The sequence below is a fragment of the Pinus tabuliformis genome, chromosome 8 (assembly GCF_031772625.1).
Source record: "Pinus tabuliformis cultivar Carrire ecotype Pingquan chromosome 8, CPIR1, whole genome shotgun sequence".
NCBI classification, from domain to species: Eukaryota; Viridiplantae; Streptophyta; class Pinopsida; order Pinales; family Pinaceae; genus Pinus; species Pinus tabuliformis.
Genome location: NC_142294.1, coordinates 1,332,798,354 through 1,332,810,874, shown reverse-complemented (window position 1 = coordinate 1,332,810,874; position 12,521 = coordinate 1,332,798,354). Strand labels below are relative to the sequence as shown.

The 12,521-nt window shown below is 40.3% G+C and overlaps 1 pseudogene; it reads left to right on the top strand.

Annotated features, from left to right (window-relative positions):
• The first annotated feature begins 3,900 nt into the window (after positions 1 to 3,900).
• Positions 3,901 to 12,521, top strand: part of LOC149240392 (protein IQ-DOMAIN 6-like) — a 51,315-nt pseudogene continuing 42,694 nt past the window's right edge.

Below are 12,521 nucleotides of genomic sequence, written 5' to 3'. Positions count from 1 at the left end.
TTTGTTGCAGCTCACAGAAAGATCATAAAATCAATTCCACAGAGAATGTGGGTAGAATTGCTAAGGGATGAAGGAGAAGCATATGACTAGGAGGTCATAAATTTTTGTACCTCAGGAGTCTAATGCAGGAGCATCCGAGCATCCTGAATCAAAAGTCAAAGTCAAATCTAAGAAGAGGGAGAATGTGGACAACCATTGTAATCAGGAGAAAATTCTGTTAAAATAGAGCTAAAGTGATGGAATTGATAAAGTCTCTAGAAGACTTAATTAAATGTAATTATCTGCCATAGAGAGATTTAGGGGTTGTTGAGCGATTTGTGAGAGGAAATCGTGGATCTGAGATGATCCACAACTTTGTAATCTTCTATAAAGAGTCTAAGTTGTGTGAGACATATAGTTCAGAGAGAGATAGGAAATACATAGATATATAAAGAAGAGTGAGGATATAATGTAGTCGAAGGAGAATTTGTTACTAAGGATGAAATGCCTTAGACTGTAATTGAGTTCTGTATATAATATAAATATGTGTGTTATCGGTATTTTGGGTGTCTATATAGTGTTGTACCTATAGTTAGATGTATGAGTTAGATTCCATGTAAAGGTTTATTGATCGACCATCGATCACTATAAGGATTGATGGTGATCCAATACTAATTCAATATCAGAGAGCATGATGTTGTATGGAGTGATGCGAGTGTAAAGGACGAAGTTCCTGTGAACTTCTCCTTAAACAATTATGGTAGATAACTATGTGTTTAACGTAATTCCACCAATAATCAGATGATCAATGACGTAGGTAGAAAAGAATGGGAACTGTCAGATCGTTTAGATCAACGGATATTAACCATGGAAGAGGAATGGCGGAGGAGCCATCACAGCTGTCAATGGTAGAAGATCAATGGTCATCGCGTGGTTTAAAAGTGCATGCGTTAAGTGGCAAAGGCAGTCTTCATAAGGTGGTAAGTGGATTATTGGGCAACCTCAAAACCATAGGTGGTATTCCAGAGGATGGACCCGATAGGATATGAGCCGAGATTTAATTGAGTTGAAGTCCAGAGGTGATCGGACCATCCATTGAAAGGGTGATCGGACGTGTATCGGGTGCGAACAAGCACGGTTTTCAATTCCCAAATCAGACCCGATGAGGTTTTATGCAACGAGATTAAACTCTCGTTGAGATCCGACGATCTTGACCGTTCATCACAGGATCAATTAGACGGTGATCGCGTGGAGAAGTGCGTGTGGTTAATGGCCTGAGCAGACCCGAGAAGTTTATGGACATGGGTTTATTCTATTTGAGGTCCGGTTGTATGCGTTCGGAGTGGGACCGACGTTTGTTGGCAGGTTATGTATTATTCCGTTGTTTGGTGATTGGTCAAGTTTTTGTTAAAATCCACCAATGTAAAGGCTTTCGATATAAACGTGGGCCCATAATCCACAGGTCCACGTCCGATTATTGTAAAGATGAAGCTAAACTGCCATTAAGCAGTTTTTCTTTCATCACACAATCAGATAGAGATTTGTTGGAACCACAAGTTTGAGTTGTGAAATCTCAGAAATTCAAGTGTCACATGGGTTTTTCACCATGCCGAATTCATATGTGTGCAGTGAAAAACCGGTTTTAAACAACAAAAATCAAGATTGGATTAAAAAAAATGTTCGTTAAAAACTCCAAAATGTATAATGTTACAATGTCTTTTTCAATGTACCAATGTTTAAATTAAACATCAATTATTTTTATCATCAATAATAATAATAATAATAGTTAATTAATTCTTATGACATTTTTAATAATTTTAGCATCTTGGTCCTAGGGGCAGCTCAATTGAAGTAATGTAAGCTATTAGAAAACTAAGAGATCCAAGGTTCAAATTCCCCATGTTTATGGAGAGGAGTACAAGCCATAGACCCTAGAGGTTTGCTAGTAGCTAAGATGTGTTCATCTTGAAAAAAAAAACTTTAGATCTATAATGAAATAGGTGTTTTTATTCATATTATGAATTGAAATTGGGTTCATCTTGAAAAAAAAACAAAAAACAAAAAACTACTTGGGATCTATCATGAAATAGGTGTTTTTATTCATATTATGAATTGATGCTCAGTCATTTCATTTATATGGTTGTGCTAGTTTCTATTGTTATCAAACCCTTTACTTATTCCTCTTAAATTATTGTCATATTATAGATGTATTGACACATTAATGGCACATACCCTTTACGAAATATATATCCTTTTTAAAATTGTATATAAATATATGCACACTTAACATATATATTCTTTCATTTATTATGTGTAGTTGTGTGTGTGTGTGTGCGCTTGTGCCACACTCATATTGATATTCATTACCTATAATCATATATAGGTTTATTTGGATATTCATATTCACAAAGTTTTGATTGCATAGGTCCAAAAATATGTGCATTATTTTCTATACCAATGTAGATCCATCTCAACTCGGGATCTATAAGTGTTGTCAGGGATCAAATCTCTTGCGGAGGTGAAAACCTATGCTCAAGTTTTACACTAAAAAAAGAGATTTAAATATTGAACTTGAGAAAATGTTTGCACCTCTAGAAATTTGATCCCTCTCGGGGCTTAATAGATCCAAAGTTGAGATGGATCTATCTTGGTTTATATAATAGATACTACCATAACCACATTTATATTAATATAATTGTGGTTGTTATACACGTATATTATTAATTATTCATATTAACTTAAATATTATTAATAATGTGAATAATATTAATAATAATAATTTCTAAAATAATTTTAGACATTAATAATAGCACATATAAAAAAATAATTAAACACAATTTAATATAACAAAGCATGAAATTAAATAAAACATATTAATAAAAATTAATAACCTAAATATATGACATTATTTATTATAGAAAAAAATGATAAAACAAACAATCAAATTAACAAAAAATATCAATTAATCAATAATAATTGAAAATAATTTTAGAAATTAATAATAGGTCACGTAAGGAAATATCATAAAAAATAATTAAACACAATTTAATAAAAGAAACCGTGGAATTAAATAAAACATATTAATAACAATGAATAACCTAAATATATGCAATTTTTTTTTTTTGACAATAATGGATAGTTTTTATTTATGATTCGGCAAAACAGCTGCCGAGGGCTTTAACAGGGCTTTTCTGTAATTCATTGTTACAAAATTGCAATTGATTTCTTGAAAGTGCTCTTATCAGCAAATTTCTGTTGTTCCTTTTCTACTGTTTCTTTTTTGCTGTTCTTTTTCTGCTGTTCCTTTTCTGTTGTTCCTTTTTTGCTGTTCCTTTTCTGCTGTTCCTTTTTTGCTGTTCTTTTTCTGCTGTTCCTTTTCTGTTGTTCTTTTTCTATTGTTCCTTTTCTGCTGTTCCTTTTTTGCTGTTCCTTTTCTGCTATAATTTATGTTGTTCCTTTTCTGCTGTTCCTTTTTCCCGATGGAACAACTCTTGCATTTCTTTGCTGTTCCTTTTCCAAAGGATTGGCTCTTGTGATTTTCTACTGTTCCTTTTCCAAAAAGAACATCCCATGAGTTTTTGTTGTTCCCCTTTGATAACTGATCACAGGCGCAGTGCATCCTAACTGCAGCCAACAAAGAGGACCAATCCCTAGGCTCAGGAGGATAATCTCTAGAGGAGGAAAGCTCTGAAATTTTTCTTTCCGAGACGAAGATCTGCTTCCAAGTTTGCAGAGAGGAGACCCAACGCAGAGGGGAGCCAGATCAGCCCAAGAAACACTGCGATTTCTTTTTGATCTAGTGGAGTGTTATAAAGAGTTCAAGAAACCCAAGAGCAGAAACTGGTCTTGAGGAGGCCCTCGTGAACTCCCCAGCACCTACCCAGGTGCAGCAGTGATTTCCAGCAACAAACAGAGATCGAAATGCCGAGGATGCGTTCTAAACTTCCCTTGTGGGTGAGTCCGCTTATCCTAGCAGTGGCCATCACAGAATGGTTCGGTCTCGAGGTATAGAGAGTTTGAATCAACAGAATGCTCAAAGGAATAGAGGCCTAGACATCTCCAGAAATAAGGAATGCTGCAGTCCAATTCCACGTCAAAAACTAACAGAGATCTCCTGCTCCTGAGAGAGCCTAGATTGGTTTCCAAGTCCGCCTGTGAGTTTAACTTCCTCAGAACATGATAGAAGGATATTTTGTGGAACTTGGGCAACAAAAGTCTGTTTTTTTTTAGGATGGGGGCTAACTACACTTGGGAAGGGATCTTTTGAGAGTTCATAGCCTGCATAATTAGTCTGGAGTCTCCAAAGACTAAGATGGAGAGGAGGTTCCTCTTGAGAGCTAGATTTAGACCCTGCCACAGAGCAAGAGCCTCCGCTCTGTTGTTTGTTTCATGCCCTAGACCCCAAGCAAAGCGCAACTCAGTTGAGCCACCTGGGCTTAAAATAACTCCACTGCCACCCGCCTTTCCTGGGTTGCCTTTAGAGGCCCCATCGAAGAAAAGGTAGTGATCATCCAAAGCAGATCTCCATTTGATGAATTCTTGTTCTTCCAGACGAATTTCCCAGTGAGAGGGGGCTTTAGCAGGAGGAATGGGTCTGTTCTGGTGATTTGGGACAAGCTCTTTTAACCATTGGTCTTCCTCGCTGTCCAGAATCATGCCATTTCTTATGGTGGGATTGGTTTCTAAGGCCTCCCCCAACAGAGCTTTGATCTTAGTGATAATTCTGATCGGGTTACAACTCTCCTCCCTAAAAATTCTGTTGTTCCTCTCCAGCCACAGTTTCCAGCATGTGAATTTGGGGATCCACATCCAGGACGTCTTGAGAAGGCTTTTTTTGGAGAGACAGAATGGGGATAATTTGGCCTAGTTTCTTAGCAGGTCCTGAGTATTTCCTGGAAGCTCTATTTTGTCTGATCCTAACATCAGGACACCCCTCCAAACTTCTTGAGCAAAGGGGCACAAAAAGAATAGGTGGTTAGCTGTTTCTTCATCCAAAGCACAAAGAGGGCACCTGGAGGGACCTTCCATTCCATGCTTCCTCAGGTTATCTCTAGTGAGGATACTTTTATGCGCCAGAGTCCAGCAGAAGAAGTCAATTTTGGGGAGAGCAGGGAAAGACCAAATAAATTTCCTTTGAGTTGGATCTAGGGGGACGCTAGGGACAACCATCATACTTTTGTAACCTTCTACCGCTGAGTAAGAGCCTGAGAGAGAACCCCACCCTCTTTTGTCCTTAGAAGAGGCTTTTATGGGAGATTTTCCTCGAAGCAAGTCCAACAATAAGTTGGCTTCGACATCCAGCCGATGAGGGACCTCCCCCAAATTCCAACCATCCCATATACTTTCAGCATCATTTGTCCAATTGGATATGTCCCAAAGGGTTTCCAGATTGCTGGCCTGAAGCCAAACTCTGATATTTTCCAGTTCTGCCATTTGATTTAAGGGCTGATCTCCAAGAATTGAATCTTCCCAATTTTTTATTTTTTTCCCATTACTTGGGATCCAATAAAGCTTATGACTAAAATGTTTCAAAGCTGTGAGACAGAGTTTGAAAATTGGAGATCCTTTGGAAATTCTTGGAGGCTGGTCCAAGCACCTCAAACGCTGCCCATGAAAATATTTTTTCCACAGAACTCTCTTGCTCCAACTGGGATTCCCAGAAATAATGTTCCAAAGGAGCTTAGAGCCCAGAGCAAGATTTTGGGCTACCAGATCCCGTATTTGGAGACCTCCTTCCAAGAAAGGCTTCTTAATAGTGTCCCAACTTACTAAATGGAGCCTTCTTTCCTTATTTTTCCCTCCCTCCCACAGAAATCTTCTCAGGAGACCATCCACTTTGCTAATAAAGGTTTTAGGGGCTAGAAGGATGGAGTTCTGATAAACCGAGAGACTTATGAGAACAGATTTCATAAGGATTACCTTCCCAACATTATTCAACCATGAGGCTCCCCAAGCTTGTATTCTGAGTTTTAGCTTGTCTAGCAAAGGCATCCAGTGAGAAACCTTAGGATTTGATTTGAAGATTGGGATCCCAAGATACTTAAATGACTCCCACGTCAGGGTTCTTTCCATTTCTAAAAGCCTGGCTATGTCTGTCAAATCCTTGATCGAGCAATTCCAGCCATAGATCGTGCTTTTTAGATAGTTAATCTTGCTGCTCGAAACCTCCTTATAAATGTCCAGCTCCTTCTTGAAGGTTCTAGCAGAATTTATGCTAGCTCCTCCAAGAAATAAAGTATCATCAGCAAACTGGGCATGATTTATGTCTTTAACATTGTGAGCCATTCTCAGGCCTGGCAGAGTTTGGATCTGTTGACATTAGTCTAGCTAGAAGTTGAGCATCGAATCTTGAATGGCGTAAAGAAGCGGGGACAAAGGGCAACCTTGTCTTAGCCCCCTCGAGGCCTGGAAGAATTCCGTTGAACGACCATTAACCAGGGGCGCTATCCAAGGGGAGGCAATGAAGGCTTTCACCCAAGTTATGAGAGCTTTTGAGAAGCCAAATTTCTCCATCACAAAAAATAGGAAATCGTGTCTCACCCTGTCAAAGGCATTTGACAAATCTAGCTTAATCACCATGCCTTTCTCTTGCATTCTCAAGACTCCCTCTCAACAAGATATGGATTATCAGCAACCCCTATCCTGCCTCGGTGGTATTCGAATTTGCTCCTGGTGAGTGCCTTCATCAAGATATCAGCATCATGATCCTCTGTTGGAATGTATGAAAGTAACATGATTATTCGCTACACACAATCTCTGATATGATGGTACTTGATGTCAATGTGCTTAGATCTATCATGAAATACTGGATTAGCTGAGAGTTTAATGCAACTCTGGTTATCACAATAAATCACAGTAGGCTCCAAGTATCCGAACAACCCAACCAGGATCTTCCTCATCCATATAGCCTCGCATGCAGCCAAACTTGCTGCCATATACTCGACCTCTATTGAACTGAGTGCCACGGATCTCTGCTTCCTGCTGTACCAAGAAACTACTGTCGACCCAATACTGAAGACCCCTCCAGATGTGCGCTTTCCGTCTGTTGGGCTCCCTGCCCAATTTGCATCCGTGAAGCCACATAGCTTCGCCTCATCCTCCTGTCTGTACCACAATCCATATCTCGATGTGCCTCTGAGATAATGCAATACATGCTTGACTACCTTCCAAAAGAGCTTGGTTGGCTTAACCATAGCTTGTGAAAGCTCGTTAATAGCATAGCATATATTGGGTCGTGTATTGACCAGATACATAAGCGACCCTACCAACTGTCGATAAATAGTGGCATCCACTACTTCTACTGAAGTAACATCCTCCTTCCTCCAACCTATAGGAAGAGGAGTATCAACAGGCTTGTAGCCATGCATGTTGAACTTCTCCAGTATTCCCGAGCATACTTACCCTGAGAAACAAATAGTCCATCACTGCGCTGCCAAATTTCCAATCCCAGGAAATAATGAAGGAGGCCCAAGTCCTTCATCTCAAACTCCTTAGCAAGATCCTCCTTGCATGAAAGTATCAACAGCTCATCACCTATTAGAATCAAATCATCTACATAAAGTACAATGATAAGCAACTTACCCTCCACCACAATCTAGTATAGGTTAGGATCCACCTCACTCTTGGAGAATCCAAGTCTGATGAAATAACTGTTTATCCGTGTGTACCAAGTGCGTGGTGCTTCTTACAACCCATGCAGCACTCTCTTGAGCCTGCACACATGCGACTCGCTGCTGAAGATCTCGAAACCTTCGGCTGCTCTACGTACACCTCCTCCTCAATGAATCCGTTGAGGAACGCAGTCTTCACATCCTTCTGATGAATGTGCCACCCCATCTACACTGAGAGAGCAAGAATCGTCCGTGTGGAAGAATACCTTGCGACAAGTGCAAAGGTCTCTTCATAATCGATCCCCTCTATCTGTGAGAAGCCTTGGGCAACAAATCTTTCCTTGTACTTCTCCACACTCCCGTTAGTTGCCTGCTTCACTTTGTAGATCCATCTCGAACCCACCACTGATTTCCCTTCCGGTCTTGGGACAATCTCCCATGCACTATTTCTGACAATTGAATCATACTCTTCCACCATGGCATCTACCCATGCAGGATCCTCCACAACTTCCTCGAAAGAGGATGGCTCAGTCATGACACATTTGCTCACAAGAGCCATGTATCCAGTGTACCGATCAGGTGACTGTCTCTATTTGCGTTGATCTATAGGTGGTCCTACAACCTTCTCTGCATCTTGATCCAGTCGCTTAGCTTCTGTCATGCGCTTTCGCCCTCTGATGGTTGGCACTGCATGAGTGGTCTCTTCCACTCCGTGAACTTCGTCCTGTGGCTGATCCATGTCCTAAAGCTCATCCTTAGGAACTAATAGCTCCTCATCTGCATGCAAGTGTGGCTCCCTCTCAAGCGAACACTTCATGGCTTTCTCCTCCTGAAATTTTATATCCCGTCGCACAACAGTCTTGCGACTGTCTGGCAAATACACACAATAGTTGTGGGCGTATCAGTGTACCCCAAAAATATCCCAACCTTTGCGATCAGCTCCAGCATCTTCCTGGCATCCTTCATCACATGCATGTAAACGTTAGAACCAAAAATCCTCAAATGAGAAATATTAGGCCTCTTACCAGAATAAGCCTCCTCGGGTGTACACATGACAAGTATCCTGTGAGGACAATGGTTCTGCAGATATACTGCAGTATTGCATGCTTCTGCCCACAAGTGAAGGGGTAGGCCCCGATCATGCAACATCGCACGTGCAACACCCACAATCATTCTGTTCTTACGCTCAGCAACCCCATTCTGTTGTGGGTTATGGGAAGCTATGAGCTCTCTTCGAATCCCTTCTGCGCTTCAGAAGTCCTTGAACTCGCCAGAGATGAATTCACAGCCATTGTTGCTCCTAAGAGCCTTCACCTTCTTCCCCGACTCCTTCTCAACTAGTGCTTTGAACTCACAGAACTTTGAGTATGTCTCACTCTTCTTCTGCATGAAGAAGATCCAACACTTTCGAGAGAAATCATCAACAAAGATCACATAGTACCCGTGCTTTGATGTCGAAGCTACTGAGAAAGGTCCACACACGTCTGTGTGAATTCTCTTAAGGATCGTCGTGGCGTGACTATCCTTCTCATGAAAGGTGGCTTTCACAAATTTTGCCAAAGTACACCCCTTGCACTGATCTGACTGCGCAAGAGTGCCTTTAGGAAGCCCAATAATAATCTGTTGCAGTATCTTCAAGGCTCCATGGTGAAGGTGACCCAATATCCTGTGTCATAGCTCACCATCATCCCGGCTCACCAATCCTTCTACCTTGCATGCCATTGCTATGCAACCATCTACATGCAACTGATTAAGGTTCCTGACTCAAACCCCTATCTTCTGGGTTTCTCCAGTTCTCTTACTGCGCAGGAAAGCCTTTCCCTCGCTGAAAACAACATCATATCCCTTGTCTTCTAACATCGCCACAGAGATAAGATTCTTCTTCAATCTTGGAACATGCATCACTTCCTTCAATACGAAGGGTTTACCAGACTCCCTCTCAAAGGAAATGGTACTGATACCAGTTGCACTATGTCTACCATCATCACCCATCTCGATGTGCACTCCAAGATCTTTCTCCTGCAGATAAGAAAACAAATCTCGATCTCCTGTCATGTGAAAAGACGCACCACTGTCCAAGAACCATACTGATCCCATCACACTTGATACCAAGCATGTGATCAATGAAAAATCAAGCTCAAACTACGAGGCTAAGGCCTCTCCTACTGCAGATCCAACAACTTTCTTATTTTTCTTCTTCTATGGACAATTTGTGGCATAGTGTCCGTGCTGGTGACAGTGAAAGCACTTCACCTTGGACATGTCCTGCTTCTTGCCTTTCGCACCAGAATGAGAAGCTTTCTTGTTCTTCCCCTTCTTTCCTTTGACAACCAAAGCGCAATTTTCTTCATCAATTGCTTTTGATGAAGATCCGTCCCTGGTATTCCGCCCAATCTCCTCCTGCACAAGATCTGACCAAAGTCTCTCCCATCCTAGAAATTTCTCCTGACCATTGACAGAGTCCTGATAGGAATTCCAACTCTTTGGAATACCAAGGAGAGCCAAGCTCACCAAGTCCTCATCATTGACAGTCACCCCCACACTTCCTAGCTCATCCCTGCATTGAGTGAACTTCGTGAGATACTTGGGCATACTGTCTCCTTTCTCACACTTAATGTTTCTGAGTTTATCCTTGAGCGCCAGCTTTCTCTGATCGCTCTTGTTTTGGAATAGATCTTTCAATGCTTTCCACATCAAGTATGGAGAAGCCTTTCCATGCAGGTTGGACATAATGTGATCCTTCATGTCCTCCAACAGAATCCTTCGACACTTTGCTGTCTTCTTTTGCCAAACCTCAACTTGAGCAGTATCAGTAGGCATTGGGACCTCAACCTCTATGAATTCCTTCAGCCCATTATCACCTAACACCGCCTCCATCCTATCTTTCCATGCAATATAATTCAAGCTGCCCTCAAGAGCATACTCCAATCGCAATCCGTTGAAAGACATTTCAACTTTGACACCAAGAAAACACTGATGCAAATTCGAATTCCACCAGCTCAAAACTCAACCGCCTCTGATCTAAAATTCGTGAGAACAAAGTATTTCTCATACAGAGATTGACTATATGGGCTTTTACTAGATATCTCACCTTCCAAAGGAAGGATGAATCCAGAGGCTACCTGGCCCGATTACAGACTCTGCCTGAAGAAGTAAAATGTAAACACTTTCTGAATAATAGATCTAATGATCAACCTGCTCTGATACCATGTAGAAATTTTTAATAATATGACACTTATTCACAGAGATTATCCCGATTATACACTATTGCAGAATACATGAATAATACATAACCTCCTCTATGTTGATCATCAATTTTGCGGAATTAAAAACAATGAAACATCAATTGCATGTGCACATTAACACAGTATGTAATCCGGGGAAAGCATACAGTTGAAAACCCCACACTATCTGTATTATAATGATTGAGAACATTTAACAATGCATAATACAATACTCCTCACAAGTACTCAGTACTATCTCCACCTGTTACACACAAAACTAGCTCAGATCTGAATCAATCACGGGTTCAAATCTCCTCCACTGCTTGCCTGCCTCCACTACGCAATCCTGCATGAGAATAGATGAGTATGGCTGATCCAAACTCGTATTTCCCTTGGCTGAACCATGCAATCCTCATTGGCAATACTCAATCCATTGATTGTGCAAATCTCATGCACAACTATAGTCACAACTGATGGCAATCTCAACCTCTAACACCTGTCTCCACTGAACTGTCCATGCACTGAGTTAACTGATGTATTATTTAGTTGCTTTATAAGTTAATAATTAGTGAATTAATTAACAATTAATTCACATCATTCATCACTAGTGTATTCTGCAGTTAGACTAAATACAACTAGTTTAACCAAGTCAAACTGAACACAACTCCATCAACTCCTCAATCAACTCCACCAAACTCAACCACTTGAGTTCTAACTGAAGTCCACCATGCAATAGCTCAACTGAACCATAAGAAAAGTGTATTTCCCTCTGAAAGTTGCATGTGCCACATCTGTAGCTCAAACTGAAGTGTTCCAAGAGGATAAGATAATGTTTATAGTTCAAATATTATTATGAGCTAATAATATTCGACTGTTCTATTTTTAGCCTGGCAGTCTAAAAATAGAATCTGCCCATATGTCTAAAAATAGAAGTCCATCTATTTTTACCAACATGACCAATCATCCACAAATAGCATCCTGCAACTCATAGACCATGATCCATATGTCTAAAAATAGACTTCGCCAAAAATAGCCTGCGGGACCACTTAGTGAAGGCGGCTTCTTTCCACTAAGCTCCATCATCTTATTGCATTCTCAACACTTTTAGGCTTGGAAATTTGGCTAATTATTGGCCAAAGATAGTCAGTAAGGCAGAGGATAGAAAACACTTGTGCAGGTTGAGTTCGAGCTTGAGCAGAGCATATTATATTCATCTAGATCCTTTGACTAATGCAATATAAATATAGCAGAGGTTTTTAGCCATGGATTTCCCCATATGATCATTGTGCTATGTGTGATTGAATTCTTTCTCTTATATGATTCATGATTTCATTGATCATTTATTGTTTCGTCGATGAGTAGAGTAGATCCAGGTGTTTTGTTTTAGAAAATTACATAAGTAGTTTGAATCTCCAATGAATTTCTACATGGTAACAGAGCTAGACTTGTAGAAATTTCTACATAGTATGAGAGCTAGATTTGTAGAAATTTCTACAGAGGATAATGGCAAGGTAGAAAATACTAAATTTGAAGTTGAAATTTTTAATGGCAAAAAACAACTTTAAAATGTGGAAACCTAAAATGAGGGATTTATTAGTGCAACAAGGGTTGTAGAAAGGCATCGGACGGGAGGAGGAAGAAACTTGTAACAATGACTGATGAAGAGTGGAAGGACATGGATACTAGAGCCCTCAGTACAATTAAGTTA